This window comes from Pseudophryne corroboree, chromosome 1 (assembly GCF_028390025.1).
Source record: "Pseudophryne corroboree isolate aPseCor3 chromosome 1, aPseCor3.hap2, whole genome shotgun sequence".
Taxonomy (NCBI): domain Eukaryota; kingdom Metazoa; phylum Chordata; class Amphibia; order Anura; family Myobatrachidae; genus Pseudophryne; species Pseudophryne corroboree.
In genome coordinates this window covers 678088924-678114420 of record NC_086444.1, presented here as the reverse complement: position 1 = coordinate 678114420, position 25497 = coordinate 678088924, and the positions used below count along the sequence as shown (strand labels likewise).

Genomic DNA, 25497 nt, shown 5'->3' with positions numbered 1-25497 from the left:
CAGTTATTAATAATTGATAATATTGAAGATGTTTCCACTACTTAAGAAGTTGTCCATGGCAACCAATCAGCATAGAAGTAACATTTATCAAGTGAATTCTATAAAATTATATGTAGCAGCTGATTGGTTGCCTTTAGCAACTTCTCCACTTTTTTCTCTGCTTCATGAATAGACCCCATAGTAAGCAGAGAGGCTTTGGAATGCATCTCTCCTATTTGTTTTTACTTTGACTTTACCCCCTCAGCCATAATATGATCTTCTGAGAGCTGTGACCAGGTGGAAACCATATTTATGTTTTCCTTCCAGAGAGGCATTGAAAATGAGATAATTCTCTGTAGGAGGAGAGCTGAAAACAATAATTATGTAACAGGTACTTAACTTGATATGTAAAAGAAACAAACCTTGTGAGATTGTTTCCTTTTAAAGCCTTGTGGTCCCAGTTTTTATAAATTGACTGACGTATGTGGTATATAAACTTGTACCTCTAATTCCAGCATGAGGGGAAAAGTTAGACCTTGTGTCAATACAGAACAGTGCAGAAGAGAGCAAGCCCCCTGATGTCATACATAGTAATAATTTTCTGTTCAGATTAGATTTCAGTGTCCTACCATTCACTGTTCTTGGCTGAGAAGCTGACTGCTAAACACTCTGAATATGTGTTATTCTCCTGTTGTGCTGGAGGACAGCCTTACTGCCTCAGTCAGACACTCCTTCCTACAGCTCATACATAGCGGGTATGTTGAGGTGAAAACATACATTGTTTTAGGCAAGTTATGTTGTACATTCTAAAGATCACACAGCTCTGCAAAATGTTTTACACCGCGTTACTCATGTTACATAGCAATCTAAAAGTCATCTATTTTGTCACAATTAGCTATTCTTACATTCTCTGACCTCCTAAATGATCACTTTATAATGTACTGTACCTTGCTGTGTGATGTTCAGAAATTGCCATTTATTGCACGATAAAGAAAGTTTCAAAACATTAAAATAACACTTACACTTCTGTTTTTTATTAAGCATAATAAAATATATATGGTCAAATAAAGATTTTATTTGAGCCAAAAGCTGTTAAAATGATAGCATACTGTACATACAAAAATATTTTTCCATATCTAAGTGTTAGCTTTACATAATATAATCTTATAGTTGTTATTCTTTTGGAATATTTTTAAAGTAAGTTGTATATGTTTTTATTATCCCCAGTCCTCTTGGGCTCCAATGGGGATATTGACTAAAGGTCGATTTTCAACAATTTTGATCAATTTAAAATCCATGTCAGTGTACTCAAAATAGATGTTGTACTTCCAGGGCCAGAATACACATTTAATAATATTTAAAAATGTATATAAAAAAAATCAGCTGTAAACAAATGTGGGTTTCAGCCCCTGAAACCCAACATTGATCGTGATCGATTTTAATAATTTTTCCTTTTAGTTTAAATTGATTAAAATTGGCCAAAAATGACCTTTAGTAAATATTCTCCCCCCCCACCCCCCCTGCCCCCCGGGGGTATTGACAAACCCAAGTTGATTGAGAGATATGTAACAGAGTAATTATCCATGGAAGTATGTCTTAATTTGTCTAGCCTTGTGTAGCCTAGTAAATTTATTATTATTGCAAGAAGGTTTTTTTGTTTTTGTTTTTTATAAATGAAAGTTAATGTAAGTCTTGTGTGAACATTACTGTACATTTATCACTGTAATATAAACTTTAGTGCTTTGGTAAGGGAACCCAAGCCATTTGATGTACTAACAGACCCACATACGCAATGTGTTACAGTGCTGGATATTGTAGAGTGGATTAGGTCTCAGTGGATGTTTGGATAGGCTTATTGACCGTTTTCACCAAGGGGCCCAGTTATTTCCAGTTCTGACTTGATTTCATTACCAGAAAAGGATATCTTCTGTACTTTTCAATGCTACAGTCAGGGCTGTTTCTAGACCATTGGCTTCCAGTTCCGAACAGTAAAAAAAAAAAAAAAAACTCTGCCCCCCGAGTGGTTTAGTATGGGAGGGAGGAGGTGTAGCAGGATAGCAGCCAACAGGGGTCGTAGCAGGCGCCCTGTGCGATAACACAGCTCGCCCGCCGCTAGAAACAACTCTGGCTACAGTATCTTACATCCTACACCCCCCTCCCCCCAAAAAAACTCCCCACCTACAATACATCTATCCTTCAGGCTGTTAGTGGGCGTTATGCTTAATGCAATTGAACATAAAGTATCACTGTATTCATATGTTAATACACTAACTGACACATTTCAATGCCTGGTTTCCTGAATCATAATAGACTTTTGAAACGTCACATTAAATGTAACTAAAAACAAAATGGGTCAATTACAAATCCTGAAAACATATATAAATGTGGAGGTATAGTACAATAAATATATTCCCATTGTGTGTGCCGTCATTTGCCTACTTTAAGGCAGTTTCGATACCATAGACACATGCAAATTAGTTATCATGGAATACTGAGGGGTAAATTTACTAAGATGCGAGTTCTATTTAAGACGGGATGTTGCCCATAGCAACCACTCAGATTCTACTTCTCATTTATCTAGCACCTTCTAGAAGATAATACCTGGAATCTGACTGGTTGCTATGGGCATCATCCCATCTCAAATAGAATTCCCATCTTAGTAAATTTACCCCTAAGTCGGCCTCCTGGGAGATTAATACGTGAGACTGTCCTGCAGGAACTTGCATGTTTTGCCATTGTTTTCTGTGTGAGCTGACTTGAATCTCTGTGGCAATTTTGAACCAATTTAGAGCTGTCACTGTTTTAAACACAGCAAATGGATCAATAATGGAAAAGAAAAACCTCTTATAATATGGACTATGGAAACAATAAAAAATAAATAAATAAATAAATAAATAAACATCCTCAACCACCCAGGTGCTAGACAGTTTTCAACTATTACCTGTGGGCTACCCCTGCAGTAATGTAAACTAACCTCAGTGGGATGAGAAAATTAACAACTTTGCCATCCCAGAGAACACAGTATAAAGTACATGTTTCTCTAAGACACAGTCACAAATTTAAAATACAGTTTACTTGAATAAAATGCCCACTAACCAGTATTCACCACTTTATTAAATATATATATTTTTAGATATAGTTTCTCTTTGATCCATTGTCTTCCAAATGGGTAAAAACCATACTCATCTTCACATTAGCCCCAGTGCAATGTTTTATAAAGCTTCCCCTTAGAGGTGATGCCAACTCCAGGTCTTGCATTCAATTAACCAGTGGGATTGGTTTATATTCATTATAACAGAAACTGGAGTGTTGAGGCTACTCAAGGATATTGTAGAGGAGTCTGTTTTTTAATATATATACAGTACTGTGCAAAAGTTTTAGGCATGTGTCGAAAAAATGCTGCAAAGTAAGAATGCTTTAAAAATAGAAATGTTAATAGTTTATTAAATAAAATGCAAAGTGAATAAGCAGAAGATAAATCTAAATGAAATCAGTATTTGGTGTGACCACCCTTTGCCTTCAAAACAGCATCAATTCTTCTAAGTACATTTGCAAACAATTTTTCAAGTTGCTTTGCAAGGAGGTTGTTACAAACATCTTGGAGAACTAACCACAGATCTTCTGTAGATGTAGATTTGCTCAAATCCCTCTTTCTTTTCATGTAATCCCAAACAGACTCGATGATGTTGAGATCAGGGCTCTGTGGGGGCCATATCACTTCCAGGACTCCTTGTTCTTCGTTACACTGAAGATAGTTCTTGATGACATTGGCTGTATGTTTGGAGTCCTTGTCCTGTTGCAGAATAAATTTGGAGCCAATCAGATGCCTCTGTGATGGTATTACATAATGGATAAGTACCTGCCTGTATTTCTCAGCACTGAGGACACCATTAGTCCTGACCAAATCTCTAAATCCAGTTGCTGAAATACAGCTCCAAACTTGCATGGAACCATGTTTCACTGTTACCTGCAGTTGCTCATTATTGTACTGCTCTTCGACGAACAAACTGCCTTCTGTTATAACCAAATATTTCAAATTTGGACTCATCAGTCCAGAGCAACAACTGCCATTTTTCTGCACCCGACGATGATTTTGTACTGTAGGAGTAGCTCCTAGCCAGCGCTGCTCCTGTGTGCTGGCAGGGAGATGCTCATCGCTGCCCAGGTTGCAGCGGCTGCGTGTGACGTCACGCAGCTGCTGCGGCTCGCCCCCCACAATGGTTTGGGCACGCCTGCGTTGCCCTGACCACGCCCTCTAAATGGTGGCCAAACGCTGCCGACCCGCCAGCGACCGCCTTTGAATGTCTATCAGGCAGAGGCGATCGCAGGGCTAAGACAGCTGTCGACTGTCTGCAATGCGCCGGCGCACTGCGTCACCGGCGCATGCGCACTTCAGACCTGATCGCTGCTGTGCGAACACGCATGGCAGCGATCAGGTCTGAATTAGCCCCTAAGTTTCCTTGGCTGGCCGCTGCATCTACAGTCCTTAATGTTTCCCGTTTCTTTGTGCTTCTTCAAAAGAGCCTGAACAGCACATTTTGAACCCCCAGTCTGCTTTGAAATTGTTGCCTGAGAGAGAGACCTTGTTGATGCAGTAAACATTGAGTCTTGTTGCTATGCTTAGTATCGCCATGGTGTGTGACCTGTGACATGAAACGGTCTTCCACAACCTCACCTTTGTAGCAGAGTTTGGCTGTTCCTCATCCAGTTTTAAGCCTGCAATATAGCTGTTTCTTTTTCCCACTAATAACTGTGTTTCAACCTACATATGAAAACGATGATAATTATCACCTATAATCCTACAAAATCCCTGACTTTATGGAAGTGTACCTAGAAGAATTGATGCTATTTTGAAGGCAAAGTGTGGTCACACCAAATATTATTTTGATTTCAATGTCTCCTGTTCATTCACTTTGCATTTTGTTATTTGATAATTGTATATAAAAGTATCTGAATTTTATGTGATGGATCTGCACAAAATAGTCTAAGTCGATGAAGTGAACTGAGAAAAATTTATATAAAAAATATTTTTTATAAATTAAAATTTGAAAATTGACATGTGCATATGTCTTCACCCCCTTAAGCCTCTCAAACGTTCTGGTGAAACCAATTACCTTCAGAAGTCACACAATTCGTGAAATGCAGTCCACCTGTGTGCAGTCTAAGGGCAGTATTCAATTAATTTGACCCCCTTCCACAGCACTTCTGTTTCTGCTGATGGGTGTGGTATAATCATTTCAGCTCGCTACCCGCGGGGTAGTGAGGGCACCCAACCCTTTACGCAGCTAAACTGGATTACTATGGGCGCAATATGCCCGATAACTGGGATCACTTTAGAAAGGAGATTGTGCGTGATATATAATTTGAATACCACCTTAAGTGTCACATGATCCGTCAGTATAAACACACCTTTTCTGAAAGGCCCCAGAGGCTGCAACACCACTAAGCAAGAGGCATCACACCATGAAGATCAAGGAGCTCTCCAAACAAGTCAGGGACAAAGTTGTTGAGAAGTACAAGTCAGGGTTGGGTTTGAAAAAAAATATCCAAATCTTTGATGATCCCCCAGAGCACCATCAAATCCATCATCTTCAAATGGAAAGAACATGGTACCACAACAAACCTGCCAAGAGAGGGCCGGCCACCAGAATTCACAGACCGGGCAAGGAGGGCATTAATCAGAGAGGCAGCACAGAGACCAAAGGTAACCCTGAAGGAGCATCAGAGTTCCACAGCAGAGACTGGCGTATCTGCGCATGTGACCACAATAAGCCGTACACTATATGAGCAGGGCTTTATGGAAGAGTGGCCAGAAAAAAAATAGTATTTAGTGTTAAAAATAAGAAGGCACGTTTTGAGTTTGCCAAGAGGCATGTGGACGACTCCCCAAATGTATGGAGAAAGGTGCTCTGGTCAGATGAGACTGAAATTGAACCAAGGAAAACGCTATGTTTGGCACAAACCCAACACATCCCATCACCCCAAGAACACCATCCCCACAGTGAAACATGGTGGTGGCAGCATCATGCTGTGGGGAGGTTTTTCAGCAGCAGGAACTGGGAAACTGTTTCGAGTCGAGGGAAAGATGGATGGTGCTAAATACAGGGATATTCTTGAGCAAAACCTGTTTCAGTCTGCCTGTGATTTCAGACTGGGATGGAAGTTCACCTTCCAACAGGACAATGACCCAATGTATACTGCTATAAAGCAACACTCAAGTGGTTTAAGGGTAAACATTTTTCTCTGACGTCCTAGTGGATGCTGGGGACTCCGTAAGGACCATGGGGATATAGCGGCTCCGCAGGAGACAGGGCACAATAATAAAAGCTTTAGGATCAGGTGGTGTGCACTGGCTCCTCCCCCTATGACCCTCCTCCAAGCCTCAGTTAGATTTTTGTGCCCGGCCGAGAAGGGTGCAATCTAGGTGGCTCTCCTGAGCTGCTTAGAATAAAAGTTTAAGTTAGGTTTTTTTCTTTCAGTGAGACCTGCTGGCAACAGGCTCACTGCTACGAGGGACTTAGGGGAGAGAAGTAAACTCACCTGCGTGCAGGATGGATTTGCTTCTTAGGCTACTGGACACCATTAGCTCCAGAGGGAGTCGGAACACAGGTCTCACCCTGGGGTTCGTCCCGGAGCCGTGCCGCCGACCCCCCTTGCAGATGCCGAAGTTGAAGAGGTCCAGAGGTCCTGAAACAGGCGGCAGAAGACTTTCAGTCTTCATAAGGTAGCGCACAGCACTGCAGCTGTGCGCCATTGTTGTCAGCACACTTCACCAACAGTCACCAACTGTCACTGAGGGTGCAGGGCGCTGGGGGGGGCGCCCTGGGCAGCAATGTATAATACCTTTTTATGGCTAAAATACATCACATATAGCCCTTGAGGCTATATGGATGTATTTAACCCCTGCCAGATCTCACAAACTCCGGGAGAAGAGCCCGCTGAAAAGGGGGCGGGGCCTATTCTCCTCAGCACACGGCGCCATTTTCCTGCTCAGCTCTGCTGTGAGGAAGGCTCCCAGGCTCTCCCCTGCACTGCACTACAGAAACAGGGTTAAAACAGAGAGGGGGGGCACTTATTTGGCGATATGATTACATATATAAAAATGCTATAAGGGAAAACCCTTGTATAAGGGGTTGTCCCTGTATAATTATAGCGTTTTTGGTGTGTGCTGGCAAACTCTCCCTCTGTCTCCCCAAAGGGCTAGTGGGGTCCTGTCCTCTATCAGAGCATTCCCTGTGTGTGTGCTGTGTGTCGGTACGTGTGTGTCGACATGTAGGAGGACGATGTTGGTGAGGAGGCGGAGCAAATTGCCTGTATTGGTGATGTCACTCTCTAGGGAGTCGACACTGGAATGGATGGCTTATTTAGGAATTACGTGATAATGTCAACACGCTACAAGGTCGGTTGACGACATGAGACGGCCGGCAAACAAATTAGTACCTGTCCAGGCGTCTCAGACACCGTCAGGGGCTTGTAAAAACGCCCATTTACCTCAGTCGGTTGACACAGACACAGACACGGACACTGACTCCAGTGTCGACGGTGAATAAACAAACGTATTTTCCTTTAGGGCCACACGTTTCATGTTAAGGGCAATGAAGGAGGTGTTACATATTTCTGATACTACAAGTACCACAAATAAGGGTATTATGTAGGGTGTGAATAAACTACTTGTAGTTTTTCCTGAATCAGATAAATTAAATGAAGTGTGTGATGATACGTGGGTTTCCTCCGATAGAAAATTATTGGCGGTATACCCTTTCCCGCCAGAAGTTAGGGCGAGTTGGGAAACACACCTTAGGGTGGATAAGGCGCTCACACGCTTATAAAAACAAGGGGCGTTACCGTCTCCAGATACGGCAGCCCTCAAGGAGCCAGCTGATAGGAAGCTGAAAAATATCCTAAAAGTATATACACACATACTGGTGTTATACTACGACCAGCAATCGCCTCAGCCTGGATGTGCAGCGCTGAGGGGGCTTGGTCGGATTTCCTGACTGAAAATATTGATACCCTTGACAGGGACAAGATTTTATTGACTATAGATGCATTTCTATATATGCGAGATGCGCAGAGGGATATTTGCATTCTGGCATCAAGAGTAAATGTGATGTCCATATCTGCCAGACGAAGACACGACAGTGGTCAGGTGATGCAGATTCCAGACGGCACATGGAAGTATTGCCGTATAAAGGGGCGGTCCATCGGACCTGGTGGCCATGGCAACAGCTGAAAAATCCACCTTTTGTTACCCCAAGTCACATCTCAGCAGAAAAGGACACAGTCTTTTCAGTCTCAGTCCTTTCGTCCCCATAAGGGCAGGCGGGCAAAAGGGCCAGTCATATCTGCCCAGGGGTAGAGGAAAGGGAAGAAGACTGCAGCAGGCAGCCCATTCCCAGGAACAGAAGCCCTCCACAGCTTCTGCCAAGTCCGCAGCATGACGCTGGGGCAGTACAAGCGGACTCAGGTGCGGTAGGGGGTCATCTCAAGAGTTTCAGCACGCAGGGGGCTCACTCACAAGTGGACTCCTGGATCCTACACGTAGTATCCCAGGTGTACATTGGAAATTCGAGACGTCTCCCCCTCACAAGTTCCTGAAGTCTGCTTTACCAACGTCTCCCTCCGACAGGGAGGCAGTATTGGGAACAATTCACAGGCTGTATTCCCAGCAGGTGATAATCAAAGTACCCCTTCTACAACAAGGGAAGGGGTATTATTCCACACTATATTGTGGTACTGAAGCCAGACGGCTCGGTGAGATCTGAAATATTTGAACACTTACATACAAGCGTTCAAATCAAGATGGAGTCACTCAGAGTAGTGATAGCGAACCAGGAAGAAGGGGACGATATGGTGTCACTGGATATCAGGGACGCTTACCTACATGTCCAAATTTGCCTTCTCACCAAGGGTACCTCAGGTTCGTGGTACAGAACTGTCACTATCCGTTCAGACGCTGCCGTTTGGATTGTCCACGGCACCCCGGGTCTTTACCAAGGTAATGGCCGAAATGATGATTCTTCTTAAAAGAAATATGGACGCTTTCCTGATAAAGGCAAGGTCCAGAGAACAGTTGGAGGTCGGAGTAGCACTATCTTAAGTAGTTCTACGACAGCACGAGTGGATTCTAAATATTCCAAAATCGCAGTTTTTTCCGACGACACGTCTACTGTTCCTAGGGATGATTCTGGACACAGTCCAGAAAAGGATGTTTTCTCCCGGAGAAGAAAGCCAGGGAGTTATCCGAGCTAGTCAGGAACCTCCTAAAACCAGGAAAAGTATCAGTGCATCATTGCACAAGGATCCTGTGAAAAATGGTGGTTTCTTACAAAGCGATCCCATTCGGTAGATTTCACGCAAGAACCTTTCCGTGGGATCTGCTGGAAAAATGGTCCGGATCGCATCTTCAGATGCATCAGCGGATAACCCTGTCTCCAAGGACAAGGGTGTTTCTTCTGCGGTGGCTGCAGAGTGCTCATCTATGAAAGGGCCGCAGATTCGGCATTCAGGACTGGGTCCTGGTGACCACGGATGCCAGCCTGAGTGGCTGGGGAGCAGTCACACAAGGAAAAAATTTCCAGAGAGTGTGATCAAGTCTGGAGACTTCTCTCCACATAAATATACTGGAGCTAAGGGCAATTTACAATGCTCTAAGCTTAGCAAGACCTCTGCTTCAAGGTCAGCCGGTATTGATCCAGTGGGACAACATCACGGCAGTCGCCCACGTAAACAGGGCGGCACAAGAAGCAGGAGGGAAATGGCAGAAACTACAAGGATTCTTCGCTGGGCGAAAAATCATGTGATAACACTCTCAGCAGTGTTCATTCCGGGAGTGGAAAACTGGGAAGCAGACTTCCTCAGCAGGCATGACCTCTACCCGGGAGAGTGGGGACTTCATCGGGAAGTCTTCCACATGATTGTAAACCGTTGGGAAAAACCAAAGGTGGACATGATGGTGTCCCGCCTGAACAAAAAACTAGACAGATATTGCGCCAGGTCAAGGGACCCTCAGGCAATAGCGGTGGACGCTCTGGTAACACTGTGGGTGTACCAGTCAGAGTATGTGTTCCCTCCTATGCCTCTCATACCAAAAGTACTGAGAATCATAAGAGGGAGATGAGTAAGAACGATACTCGTGGTTCCGGATTGGCCAAGAAGGACTTGGTACCCGAAACTTCAAGAGATGTTCACGGAAGACCCGTGGCCTCTACCTTTAAGAAAGGACCTGCTCCAGCAGGGGCCTTGTCTGTTCCAAGACTTACCGCGGCCGCGTTTGACGGCATGGCGGTTGAACGCCGGATCCTGAAAGGGCATTCCAGATGAAGTCATCCCTACCCTGGTCAAAGACAGGAAGGATGTAACCGCAAAACATTTTCACCGCATTTGGTGAAGATATGTTGCGTGGTGTGAGGCCAAGAAGGCCCCTACAGAGGAATTCCAACTGGGTCGTTTCCTACATTTCCTGAAAACAGGACTGTCTATGGGCCTAAAATTAGGGTCCATTAAGGTTCAAATTTCGGCCCTGTCGAATTTCTTCCAGAAAGAACTGGCTTTAGTGCCTGACGTTCAGATGTTTGTCAAAGGGGTACTGCATATACAGCCTCATTTTGTGCCCCAGTGGCACCTTGGGATCTCAATGTTGTTTTGAGTTTCCTAAAGTCACATTGGTTTGAACCACTCACCACTGTGGACTTAAAATATCTCACATGGAAGGTGACGATGCTATTAGCCCTGGCTTCAGCCAGGCGTGTGTCAGAATTGGCGGCTTTATCATATATAAAGCCCTTACTTAATTTTTCATTCTGACAGGGCAGAATTGAGGACTCGTCCTCAATTTCTCCTTAAGGTGTTTTCTGTTTTTCACATGAACCAACCTATTGTGGTACCTGCGGGTACTAGGGACTTGGAGGACTCCAAGTTACTTGACGTTGTCAGGGCCCTGAAAAATATGTTTCCAGGACGGCTGGAGTCAGAAAATCTGACTCGCTGTTTAGCCTGTATGCACCCAACAAGATGGGTGCTCCTGCTTCTAAGCAGACGATTGCTCGCTGGATTTGTAATACAATTCAGTTTACACATTCTGTGGCAGGCCTGCCACAGCCAAAATCTGTAAAAGCCCATTCCAAAAGGAAGGGGGCTCATCTTGGGCGACTGCCCGAGGGGTCTCGGCTTTACAACTTTGCCGAGCAGTTACTTGGTCAGGGGCAAACACGTTTGCTAAATTCTACAAATTTGATACCCTGGCTGAGGAGGACATGGAGTCTCTCATTCGGTGCTGCAGGGTCATCCGCACTCTCCCGCCCGTTTGGGAGCTTTGGTATAATCCCCATGGTCCTTACGGAGTCCCCAGCATCCACTAGGACGTCAGAGAAAATAAGATTTTACTTACCGATAAATCTATTCCTCGTAGTCCGTAGTGGATGCTGGGCGCCCATCCCAAGTGCGGATTGTCTGCAATACTTGTACATAGTTATTGTTACAAAAATCGGGTTATTCTTGTTGTGAGCCATCTTGTCAGAGGCTCCTTCGTTGTTATCATACTGTTAACTGGGTTCAGATCACAGGTTGTACGGTGTAATTGGTGTGGCTGGTATGAGTCTTACCCGGGATTCAATATCCTTCCTTATTATGCACGCTCGTCCGGGCACAGTATCCTAACTGAGGCTTGGAGGAGGGTCATAGGGGGAGGAGCCAGTGCACACCACCTGATCCTAAAGCTTTTATTATTGTGCCCTGTCTCCTGCGGAGCCGCTATATCCCCATGGTCCTTACGGAGTCCCCAGCATCCACTACGGACTACGAGAAATAGATTTATCGGTAAGTAAAATCTTATTAAATGTGTTGGATTGACCTAGTCAAAGGCCAGATCTCAATCCAATTGAGAATCTGTGGTCAGACTTGAAGATTGCTGTTCACAAGCGGAAACCATCCAACATGAAGTAGCTGGAGCAGTTTTGCCTTGAGGAATGGGCAAAAATCCCAGTGGCAAGATGTGGCAAGCTCATAGAAACTTATCCAAAGCAACTTGCAGCTGTAATTGCCACAAAAGGTTGCTCTACAAAGTACTGACTTTAGGGGGGTGAAACGTTATACATGCTGAAGTTTTCTGTTTTTTCCTATTTGTTGTTTGCTTCACAATAATCAAAAAAATAAACATCTTCAAAATTGTAGGCATGTTCTGTGAATGAAATTATGCAAACCTTCAAACAATCCATTTTAATTCCAGGTTGCGAGGCAACAAAACATGAAAACTGCAAAGGGGTGTGCGTGAATACCTTAGCAAGGCACTGTGTGTGTATATATGTGTGTGTGTGTGTGCCAGTCAGGAGTTTCCAGCATAGTTTGTGAAGATACTCCCTCTTAAGCTCGCACCTTGAAAAAGGTGAGGGAGTATCTAGAGTTAAAGACCACACAACTAACATACTGGTTATCCTTTATTGTCATCATTTTAAACACATCTTTGTGAACACTATATGAGGAATTTTATGTGAAAACTGTATTTGTATTAACATGTGTTATTAAAACATTTTTTTACTAATTGGCCTTGGGCCTCTTGTTTGAGTGACCATCTTGGTGAGGGGGTGTCTGTTACAGGTTCCCAGATACAAATCTTCTCCAGTATTCAATTCTGACTTATGGATACAACACTGGAAGAATCATTGTAGATACAGTCTTATTTAGCGCACTTGGGAAACTGTTTTTTATTCTGTATGCTATTGAGGTCCTCCAACAGGGACCTCTCCCGTTGTGCTGCTTTGAACTTGGCGCAAGATAAAGATACTGTTGTGTTTCATATATATATATATATATATATATATATATATATATATACACACAATTCCCAAGCTCGCTAATTAAGACGTATTTACAGAGATTCTTCCAGGGAAACCCACAAGGGTATGTAGTATTCTGGAGAATAGTAATAACTGGGGACCTGTAACAGGTAACCCCTCACCAAATAGTCACCCAAACAAGAGGCCAAAGGCCAATTAGTAAAATATATTGGTTTAATGTCACAAATTTGATCAGACAGATGTTATAAATAATTCATTTGCACAATATTTGCATATAAACTTGTGTAAAATACAATAAGACAACAAAGCCAAAAAGACAAGTCCAGTATGTTCAATGTGTGATGTAAATTTTAGATAGAATCTTCTGTAGAATAATCTGCTACTTCCACACCTAAGGTTGCTGCTGTACTTACTAGGGATCTTTTTGTGAACTTTATAGAGGAAGTTTCAGTGCTTATGTCTGTTAGACCAGCTATACTAACTTGGCACATTTATTTCCGTATTAAAGCTTAAATCGAAATTTCTATGGTTTTAGGAGTCGAGTAATATGCTCAGGTGGTTGTAATTTAACACTGGCCCATGGTTGCCAATACTAGAAGAGCTACAATTTTAAATTCTCATTAAGAGCTTTACAAGCAATGAACTTTTATTCCTAAGGTCTTTGGTTCCTCATATACAAAGTTTATTAGCTTCAAATAGGCTTCATTGTTACCCCTGATGAAGTCGTGTAGACAAAACGCATTGGGTCTGTCAGTCAAAAGCTATCAATCCAGTTTGTGAGGATACTCCTTTCTTGAGCTCACACCCCTTTGAAAAAGGTGAGGGAGTATCTAAAATTTACATCACACATTGAACATACTGGACTTGTCTTTTTGGCTTTGTTTGTCTTTTACACAATTTTATATAATTTTATATGCAAATATTGTGCAAATGAATCATTTATAACATCTGTCTGTTCAAATTTGAGACATTAAACCAATATATTATACTAATTGGCCTTTGGCCTCTTGTTTGGTTGACTATTTGGTGAGGGGTTATCTGTTACAGGTCCCCGGTTATTACTATTCTCCAGAATACTACATACCCATGTGGGTTTCCCTGGAAGAATCTCCGTAAATACGTCTCAATTAGCGCGCTTGGGAATTGTGTCTTATTGTGTATCTAATTGAGGTCCGTCAACAGGGATCTCTCCCATAGTGCAGCTTTTGTTTAGGCGCAACATAAGGGTACTGTTGTGTTTCTCATATATAATATATATATATATATATATATATATATATATATAATATTAGTACACTGTATGGGTGGGTCACTTTATTTAAGGTGGCAAGTTCATCTACAAATGTGCTTATCCACCAAACGGGTCCCGTTAAAGCTTAAGCCTGTTTTTTTTTTTTTTGCCCAGTAAATTTGGGATTGAGTTCAGGGGTGGAAGTTATTTTGTACTCTCAGAAACCTTCAGGCAAATTGCAGTGAAATCATTTCTGGTGCTTTAGACAATAATGATGATGAAAAGGGTCAATTATATTTAGCCTAAAAAGAACAGTAATGTGTTTGCTTCTATAAACATTTTTTTTCTGGCCACAGGTTGTCCACAGGATAACAATGGGATATGAAGAAGCGACAGCGGATTTGCACCAATCGGTCAAAGCTTTCTGGCCTCCCAGCACGCAATGGGCCCGTCCATATATCCCCGCCTCCTGGCTCAAGCAAATCAGTTTTTGTTTGGTGCGGCAGGAGCCGGACCATGGTCAGAGGGCTGCTGGTTTTTAGCGGCCCTAAGCTTTCTTATTTTATTTTTATAGTCTTACGATTTCTTCTGAGCAATCTTTCTAAACAGTGTCTTATACGTACCTTAGAAAAAGTCGCTCCAACAACTCTCCGCCGGGTCGCGACAACGCTTATCGATGAGTACAGTGCTGTTTCAGCGGGCGTCTGTGTCGTATATACTAGCAGGTCCAGCAGACGTTACCAGGCTGTGGCCGGGGTACGGGGAGAAAGTAAGGCATCGGTTCCGCTTAGAAGGGGAATACGGACACAGCTGCACTATTTTGGGAGGAGACAACCAAACAGTCGCTGACGCGGCTGCCACCCCGGGTGCACCAGCCTAGCCTTAGGGATCAGAGTCTCCAGGAATAGTATGAGGCCGCGATCCCTATGGTTGATGTCAGCAGTGGGGAGTCAGATGCTCTCCTGGTCACCCCTCCCCCCGGTTCATGACCAGTTTTCTCAGAGTCTCCCGCCATGAACTGTTTCCCGCTTCCGTCTCAGACGCTGTACATGAAGAGGACCCAGTCGCAGCATAGGCGGTTATATGACTGGTGCGTCTGTGTTAACTGAGCATCTGTGTTCACTATAGGTTCATGGAGCGGCTGTGTACTCTAGTAGCGTCTGGATTCACTCAGCATTCGCTAACGTATTGATCGGTCCTGGAAGCGAGGTGAGTCTCCCTGTATCCCACTCTACTGAGTACGGGTAATACAGCACTAAGTCTCTATCTACCCTTTTGAGTACGAATAGTTAGATAAGTGCCTATTGCATATGAGTCTGTATACATTTATTGTTGTTTATTTCGCAGTGCGTCTGAATATGTTAGATCTGTTTAAACATGATTCAGTAATATGTTCTCCTACATACTTAAAATGTAGTTGATGATGTGCTCATATTGCTTATTAAACTAATGTATAACATGTGACTGACTGCTAGTGTGATTGCTGACTTTACTATGTTTCTGTCAGTTTTGTTTTATTCCGATCCTTAATGCTGGTGCATGGGTAAGATCAGATTGTATGTCACTTTAAGAAGCTTAAAGTGATTACAGTCACAAATTGTGTAGTACACTGTGGAAGTGTTGATTATTTATCATGTCTAAGAGCGGCAAAGGTGAGGAAGGTACACTCACAGCAACACCAACACTCATATCATGTTTGTCTTGCAAAGCTATGTTATCCTCTCAGGATCTGGTTCAGGATTGTTTGTGTGCAAATTGTTTTAGCTTTCACCAGGGGTTATTGATAAATACAAGGCAGATTCAGGTGCAGATGGATCCACCTTGGGCTATGTTTGCACAGACTTTATCCAGTATATCTGAACGGATAATTCCTCTAACCCCTGTACCAGGGATAGGTTACACTATTAACCCTTACATGCAGCTCCCCACCTATGGTGTATCACTTCCAGCAGCAGCCTCTCAAAAGAAACAAGCTGATAAGGTGGATTTATAACAGCACAAAGATGTCTTTATAGGAGTCGCCCCTCCAGTTTTCGTGTGAGTTGAGGTACGCCTTGCATTTCATGGACCATATGTCAAAGATACCCTTATAGGAGTGTCAATAACACATTTCGTGTGAGTCCTTGGTACGCCTGTCTACGATCATTGGGAGTAAAGATATGTCTGGATGAACTAAGCTGTATTTAGCAATCTCAACTTTTAAAAGATACCTTTTATGTGCACGTATTCACCTTTTACAGTGTGCGTGGGGTACGCCAGATTTTATTAGATCACCATCAATCACAAAGTGTCTGGAATTTATGTGCTATTAACAAACAGTACTACACATTGTATTTCTTTTCGCAATTTTTGCGAGACATTCAATTTCAGATACCACCAGGGGATGTCGTGAATCCTTTTCTAAACCAGACCATAGATCATCTACAACCTCAAGAAGGAACGTATTGTATTAACTTATCAATGTTATAATTATCACATTGTTAGCGCCCTGGACACTGTTTGGTGTTTATCTTTTTGCACCCAGTTCTGTTTGTAAATGTGGTGACATTTATTTTAACACCAATAGTGTACGGGCAGCTTTGCGCCATAGAGGCTTGTTCCACATCCATTTTCTGTTTCAAGGAAGAAAGTTGCCTACCAATAAATATATTGGAACTTCGGGCCATATACATGGCACTGATTCAGGCAAAGGACATTCTTCGGGGGAAAACCAGTCCAGATCCGTTCGGACAATGCAACGGCAGTAGCGTACCTCAACATTAGGGAGAAACTCGCAGCCGAAAACCAATGAAGGAGATAAGTCACATACTAAAGTGGGCAGAACTTCATCATCCAGCCTTGTCCGCAGTGTTTGTTCCGGGAGTCCTAAACTGGGAAGCGGACTTTTTGTCAGGCGACGCGCCATTCAGGCAAGTGAATGGGCTCTACACCCGGAGGTCTTCCAGACTCTAGTAGACAAGTGGGGGTTGCCAGAGATAGATCTCATGGCGTCCCGTCTGAACAACAAAGTGCTCGCATACGGGTCAAGAACAAAGAATCCCAGGGCGATCTTTGTGGATGCCCTGTCGGTGAGATGGGACTTTCATTTGGCTTATGTGTTTCCTCCAATCACCCTATTGCCCAGGGTGGTGAGAAAGATATAGCAAGGAAAAGGTGCCGTGATACTAATAGCACTGGCTTGGCCCAGAAGGCATTGGTACACAGAACTGCAGAGGATGTCGATGGATGTTGCACTTCTGCTCCCTCAATGTTCAGATCTACCGATGCAGAGTCCTTGTTACATAGAAACATAGAAACATAGAATTTGTCGGCAGATCAGAACCACTTGGCCCATCTAGTCTGCCCCCTTTTTTTTTTTTTATATTATTTTTGATCTCTAACCTTATTTGATCCTTATTTCTTTGTAAGGATATCCTTATGTCTATCCCATGCATGTTTAAATTGCTCTACTGTCTTAGCCTCTACCACCTCTGATGGGAGGCTATTCCACTTGTCCACTACCCTTTCTGTGAATTAATTTTTCCGCAAATTTCCCCTGAACCCCCCCCCCTCCAGTCTCAGTGCATGTCCTCGTGTCCTTTTGCTTCTCTTCATTTGGAGAATGTTTCCCTCCTGGACTTTGTTGAAACCCTTGATATATTTGAAAGTTTCTATCATGTCCCCCCTTTCCCTTCTCTGCTCCAAACTATACATATTGAGATTTCTTAGTCTTTCTGGGTATGTTTTGTGATGTAGGCCATGCACCATTTTAGTTGCCCTCCTTTGTACAGTTTCTAATGTATTAATATCCTTTTGAAGATATGGCCTCCAGAACTGAATACAGTATTCTAGATGAGGCCGTACCAATGACCTATACAGTGGCATTATTACTTCTTTCTTTCTGCTGCTGATTCCTCTCCCAATGCAGCCAAGCATCTGACTAGCTTTCCTCATTGCCTTGTTACATTGCTTACCTGCCTTTAAGTCATCTGAAATAGTAACTCCTAGGTCCCTTTCCTCCTCAGTAGTTTCCAGTATAGTGCCATTAATACTGTATTTAGCTTTAGGATTTTTGAGACCCAAGTGCATGATTTTGCATTTTTTGGCATTAAACTGTAATTGCCAGACTCTTGACCATTCCTCTAGTCTACCTATACCCTCAATCATTTGTTTTACCCCACCTGGTGTGTCTACCCTGTTGCATACCTTTGTGTCATCTGCAAAAAGGCATACTTTCCCTTTAATGCCATTTGCAATGTCACCAATAAATATATTAAAAAGCACTGGTCCAAGTACAGATCCCTGGGGTACTCCACTGGTAACATTTCCCTCCTGTGAATGCACTCCATTTACCACAACTCTCTGTTTTCTATCCTTCAACCAAGATCTTATCCATTCAATAATCCTAATATCCAATCCCAAACTTTCAAGTTTATTTAGCAGTCTGCGATGTGGAACTGTGTAAAAACCCTTACTAAAGTCTAGATAAGCTATATCCATGGCTCCACCTTTATCCATCACTTTAGTCACACAATCAAAAAAGTCATTAAGATTTGTTTGACATGATCTCCCCCCAGTGAATCCATGCTGTTTGGGATCCAGTAAATTGCCGGATTTGAGATAATCTACAACTCTTTCTTTTAAGAGTGTTTCCATCAATTTACCTACTACTGATGTAAGACTCACTGGTCTGTAGTTAATAAACAAAAGGTTTTGTTGAGAAGTATGATGGCGCTCCTGTTCAAATCTCTGCTGCCTTTCCCTTATTCCTTGGATCTATCCCAGATGATCCAAAAGAGTTGAATAAAAAGTGAAAAGGAATGGTGAGGGGAATTGGCGCTGAGAGAATGTTAGAAATCAGTACTTATCATGAATGTCGTGATGACTCGGATCTGTGGATGTTTTTCTTATTCTTCTTTGGTTTTCCTTATTCCAATGTTCTTCCAATAAGTTTGTCAGTATGGAAAAACATAAAGATGACTGGGGGTTAACCACTGATGTATAGGAATATTCTGAAGAAGCTTCTTAGGAGATGGGGTCTACTTTCTCCAAAAATAGTATGTATAATGGTGGATATACCTGGCTTACATTAATAAATCTATTCACAATGCTCATCAAGGTTTCTTTCAAGGGTATTGTATCATCTGGATATCTTTCTAAAACAAATGCATACCTCCACTTACACAGGACAAATGTGATGACAAGCCTATCAAGGTGTCTTTTATGTAAGGACCTTATTTCTCATGTGATCACAATCCTGACGGTATGTATGTTGGAATAGTGGAATTAATTCCTTATTGTGCGTACCTCACTTACACTTATATAGTGTGCTATCCTCTCATCAAGGTATCTTTATAAAACATGGATTCGTACCAGTACTCACGGATGTTATCGATGTGCTATGCTCATCAAGGTTTCTTTGTCTTCCTTCAATTCGAATGGAGACTCTTATGAAGGTATAATAATTTTTTAATAAATTATAAACATGAAAATGAATAAAACAATAAAAAATTGGCTGCAGGTGGCAACCACCCGTGTAGGGGATTGGTTGGACCAACTTTATCCAGACGTAAGGGACCGGTATCCTGACTGACTGAATAGTAAACAAACAAAAGTGGTCGTACCTTTCTCACAGCACGGGTGGGGCAGTGTCCAGCAGGCAATAGTCCTCAGCCAACGCTTTTCGAGTGGGTTACTCTTTGTCAAGGCTGATGGAGGACTGAATCAATAAGGTTTTTATAGTGAATGACCGGAAATTGCGATCCGTTACGTCATTTCCGGTTCCGGATCTTCCCGAAAGTTTATCTTTTAAAAAGGGGCTCTATAGTCACTCTCTTTAGAGTACAATTCATTGGTGGTGTGGGTGGTGTGTGTGCAAGGGAGCGGAGCAGCATATTGATGTGTAGAAAAAGGAAAATCTTCCGAAATCGCAGCGACCGGAAGTGACGTGACGCGGCTTCTGGGTAATGTAGTTTTAGAGAGCCGGAAGTCTCCGTCTGTATTGCAGGTAGCGATAGGCCTTCTGGGTAATGTAGTCCTATATTCCGGAAGTCGTACGAGGTATTTTTCAGGAGGAGATGTTCAGACCTGATGAATTCTGGGGATTGTAGTGAAAATCCGTGGATTTCTCTGGTGATAGTTTCAATAAAGACTACTCAATAAATGTATCCATAAATCTTCTGTTCATTTGGCAATAAACATCAAGGCACTATATAAGAGATGAAGTTATATTAGTGATGATGTAATTATACATTTAAAAGGTTATTTATATAGTGAAGCTTTATATAAATGATATTGTGACTTATGTGCAAAAAATAGACAGAGTGCATATGATAGATGGAAATAGCAGCTGTGGGGAATTGAAAAAGCTGATAGTTCAATGTTTTATAGAAACCATTTTAACTCAAAATCCTGATTGAGTCCCCTTGGATTTAATGTTTTTAAATCAAAAATGGTGCGCATTTCTGTTCTGGCCAGTCTGCTTTCTACATTTTTATCCTTCCAGGTTACTTTAATATGTTTCAAGCCCACAAATTTTATTATATGGTTGGTCGAACAGTTGTGGTGATTTTTGAAATGGTTTGAGAGGTGGTGTGTCTGAAGTCCTTTTTTAATATTTCTTAAATGTTCAGAGATACGTATTTTTAGTGGTCTTGTCGTCCTTCCCACGTATGCTAGACCGCAGGAGCATTCCACTAAGTACACAACATTTGAAGTGTTACATGTGATAAAGTCTGTAATTTTTATGGATTTATTGTTAATCTTGAGTTCAGAATATTTGGAATTTGAATCTTTGACATTGCGGCAACCTATGCACATGCCGCACCTGTGAAAGCCTTTAGTCCTGATTAGATTTCTTGTTGGTAATGGGAGAGAGCTTTTGACTAAATGGTCCTTAAGGTTTCTTGACTTGCGATATATAAAAGACGGTTTGTTTGGAATTATTTGGTTCAGAACTGGATCTCGTTGGAGAAGGTGCCAATTTTTACGAAATATTTTTATCAAGTTGTTTATGCTGGGCGTCGTATTTGGTGATGAATGCCCATTTATGTTTGTCTTCAAATTTTTCATTTTGGTGTTCCTCTCTCCCTGTTGGTTGTAATAAGGTCTCTCTTTCTTTTTTCTCTGTCTCTTCGTTTACTTGGTTCAGCATTTCTTCATTATATCCCTTTTCTATAAAGTTATGCTTCATCTGTTCCATTTGTTGTCTGCAGACTTCTTTTTTACTGCAATTGCGCTTGACGCGTAGGAATTGGCTTTTTGGTACACCTTTCAGCCAGATGTTGTGATGTTGGCTATCCGTTGGTATAAAGGTGTTAACGTCTGTCGGTTTATGAAAGATTTTTGTTTGTATTTGGTTCTCTTCTATATAGATGGTTAGATCCAAAAAGTTAATTAGAGTTTTACTGTGTGATAAAGTGAAGTTGATGTTAAATTCATTCGTATTAATTGATTCGAAAAATTCCATCAGGGAATTTTCGCTGCCTTTCCATAGAAGTAGCACATCATCTATGTATCTTTGCCATTTGATTAGCTGGGATCCCCAAGCTACGCTATTATAGATGTTTTTCTCTTCCCAAAAATTCATAAATAGGTTAGCGTAGCTTGGGGCAAATTTTGTTCCCATTGCTGTACCTGTGCGTTGTATGTAAAAGTCGCCATTGAAAAATAAATAGTTGTTGTTCTCCAGGATGAATCTTATGGCGTCAATGATGAAGTTCTTTTTTTCTACTGAGTAATCTGACTTCTCCAAGGACCATGTTATTGCTTCTAAACCTTTATTGTGCTGAATGAAGGTGTATAATGATGTGACGTCCGCTGAGGCTAAGATGCAGTCTGTTTCCCTTTGGAAATCTTTTAATTTGTTTAATGTATCTCCCGTGTCCTTTAAGTAAGATTTACTTTTTATTACCAGAGGTTGCAGAAAGGAATCGATCAATGATGACAGATTAGATGTCAGACTGTTGGTGCCCGCGATGATAGGTCTTCCTGGAGGATTGATGGGATCTTTGTGGATCTTAGGGAGTATGTATATATTTGGGGTGGTAGAGTCTAATACATCAATATACTCATAGGAGGACTAACCAAGGATGAGTATGAGTATATTGATGTATTAGACTCTACCACCCCAAATATATACATACTCCCTAAGATCCACAAAGATCCCATCAATCCTCCAGGAAGACCTATCATCGCGGGCACCAACAGTCTGACATCTAATCTGTCATCATTGATCGATTCCTTTCTGCAACCTCTGGTAATAAAAAGTAAATCTTACTTAAAGGACACAGGAGATACATTAAACAAATTAAAAGATTTCCAATGGGAAACAGACTGCAACTTAGCCTCAGCGGACGTCACATCATTATACACCTGCATTCAGCACAATAAAGGTTTAGAAGCAATAACATGGTCCTTGGAGAAGTCAGATTACTCAGTAGAAAAAAAGAACTTCATCATTGACGCCATAAGATTCATCCTGGAGAACAACTATTTCTTTTTCAATGGCGACTTTTACATACAACGCACAGGTACAGCAATGGGAACAAAATTTGCCCCAAGCTACGCTAACCTATTTATGAATTTTTGGGAAGAGAAAAACATCTATAATAGCGTAGCTTGGGGATCCCAGCTAATCAAATGGCAAAGATACATAGATGATGTGCTACTTCTATGGAAAGGCAGCGAAAATTCCCTGATGGAATTTTTCGAATCAATTAATACGAATGAATTTAACATCAACTTCACTTTATCACACAGTAAAACTCTAATTAACTTTTTGGATCTAACCATCTATATAGAAGAGAACCAAATACAAACAAAAATCTTTCATAAACCGACAGACGTTAACACCTTTATACCAACGGATAGCCAACATCACAACATCTGGCTGAAAGGTGTACCAAAAAGCCAATTCCTACGTGTCAAGCGCAATTGCAGTAAAAAAGAAGTCTGCAGACAACAAATGGAACAGATGAAGCATAACTTTATAGAAAAGGGATATAATGAAGAAATGCTGAACCAAGTAATCGAAGAGACAGAGAAAAAAGAAAGAGAGACCTTATTACAACCAACAGGGAGAGAGGAACACCAAAATGAAAAATTTGAAGACAAACATAAATGGGCATTCATCACCAAATACGACGCCCAGCATAAACAACTTGCTAAAAATATTTCGTAAAAAGTGGCACCTTCTCCAACGAGATCCAGTTCTGAACCAAATAATTCCAAACAAACCGTCTTTTATATATCGCAAGTCAAGAAACCTTAAGGACCATTTAGTCAAAAGCTCTCTCCCATTACCAACAAGAAATCTAATCAGGACTAAAGGCTTTCACAGGTGCGGCATGTGCATAGGTTGCCGCAATGTCAAAGATTCAAATTCCAAATATTCTGAACTCAAGATTAACAATAAATCCATAAAAATTACAGACTTTATCACATGTAACACTTCAAATGTTGTGTACTTAGTGGAATGCTCCTGCGGTCTAGCATACGTGGGAAGGACGACAAGACCACTAAAAATACGTATCTCTGAACATTTAAGAAATATTAAAAAAGGACTTCAAACACACCACCTCTCAAACCATTTCAAAAATCACCACAACTGTTCGACCAACCATATAATAAAATTTGTGGGCTTGAAACATATTAAAGTAACCTGGAAGGATAAAAATGTAGAAAGCAGACTGGCCAGAACAGAAATGCGCACCATTTTTGATTTAAAAACATTAAATCCAAGGGGACTCAATCAGGATTTTGAGTTAAAATGGTTTCTATAAAACATTGAACTATCAGCTTTTTCAATTCCCCAAAGCTGCTATTTCCATCTATCATATGCACTCTGTCTATTTTTTGCACATAAGTCACAATATCATTTATATAAAGCTTCACTATATAAATAACCTTTTAAATGTATAATTACATCATCACTAATATAACTTCATCTCTTATATAGTGCCTTGATGTTTATTGCCAAATGAACAGAAGATTTATGGATACATTTATTGAGTAGTCTTTATTGAAACTATCACCAGAGAAATCCACGGATTTTCACTACAATCCCCAGAATTCATCAGGTCTGAACATCTCCTCCTGAAAAATACCTCGTACGACTTCCGGAATATAGGACTACATTACCCAGAAGGCCTATCGCTACCTGCAATACAGACGGAGACTTCCGGCTCTCTAAAACTACATTACCCAGAAGCCGCGTCACGTCACTTCCGGTCGCTGCGATTTCGGAAGATTTTCCTCTTTCTACACATCAATATGCTGCTCCGCTCCCTTGCACACACACCACCCACACCACCAATGAATTGTACTCTAAAGAGTGACTATAGAGCCCCTTTTTAAAAGATAAACTTTCGTGAAGATCCGGAACCGGAAATGACGTAACGGATCGCAATTTTCGCTCATTCACTATAAAAACCTTATTGATTCAGTCCTCCATCAGCCTTGACAAAGAGTAACCCACTCGAAACGCGTTGGCTGAGGACTATTTCCTGCTGGACACTGCCCCACCCGTGCTGTGAGAAAGGTACGACCACTTTTGTTTGTTTACTATTCAGTCAGTCAGGATACCGGTCCCTTACGTCTGGATAAAGTTGGTCCAACCAATCCCCTACACAGGTGGTTGCCACCTGCAGCCAATTTTTTATTGTTTTATTCATTTTCATGTTTATAATTTATTAAAAAATTATTATACCTTCATAAGAGTCTCCATTCGAATTGAAGGAAGACAAAGAAACCTTTGATGAGCATAGCACATCGATAACATCCGTGAGTACTGGTACGAATCCATGTTTTATAAAGATACCTTGATGAGAGGATAGCACACTATATAAGTGTAAGTGAGGTACGCACTATTCCAACATACATACCGTCAGGAATGTGATCACAACATGAGAAATAAGGTCCTTACATAAAAGACACCTTGATAGGCTTGTCATCACATTTGTCCTGTGTAAGTGGAGGTATGCATTTGTTTTAGAAAGATATCCAGATGATACAATACCCTTGAAAGAAACCTTGATGAGCATTGTGAATAGATTTATTAATGTAAGCCAGGTATATCCACCATTATACATACTATTTTTGGAGAAAGTAGACCCCATCTCCTAAGAAGCTTCTTCAGAATATTCCTATACATCAGTGGTTAACCCCCAGTCATCTTTATGTTTTTCCATACTGACAAACTTATTGGAAGAACATTGGAATAAGGAAAACCAAAGAAGAATAAGAAAAACATCCACAGATCCGAGTCATCACGACATTCATGATAAGTACTGATTTCTAACATTCTCTCAGCGCCAATTCCCCTCACCATTCCTTTTCACTGGTCTGTAGTTGTTTGCCTCTTCCTTGCTTCCACTTTTGTGCAGTGGGACTACGTTTGCTCTTTTCCAGTCCCCTGGAATTACTCCTGTAGCTAATGACTGGTTGAATAATTCTGTCAATGGTGCTACCAGCACCTCTTTAAGTTCTTTTAGTATCCTTGGATGTATCCCATCT

The 25497-nt window shown here is 41.6% G+C and overlaps 1 protein-coding gene across 2 annotated transcripts in view; it reads left to right on the top strand.

Moving 5' to 3' along the window:
- The window catches only part of SSBP4 (single stranded DNA binding protein 4), an 837412-nt gene that overhangs the window by 294113 nt on the left and 517802 nt on the right, over positions 1 to 25497 (top strand). The window contains exon 1 of one of the 2 annotated variants that reach the window (XM_063914742.1): positions 320 to 370. The exons of the other annotated variant lie outside the window; for it this stretch is intronic. The gene's annotated coding sequence lies outside the window, so the exon portion shown is untranslated. Of the gene's footprint in view, positions 1 to 319; positions 371 to 25497 lie in introns of those variants that run through there. 2 annotated transcript variants of the gene reach the window in all.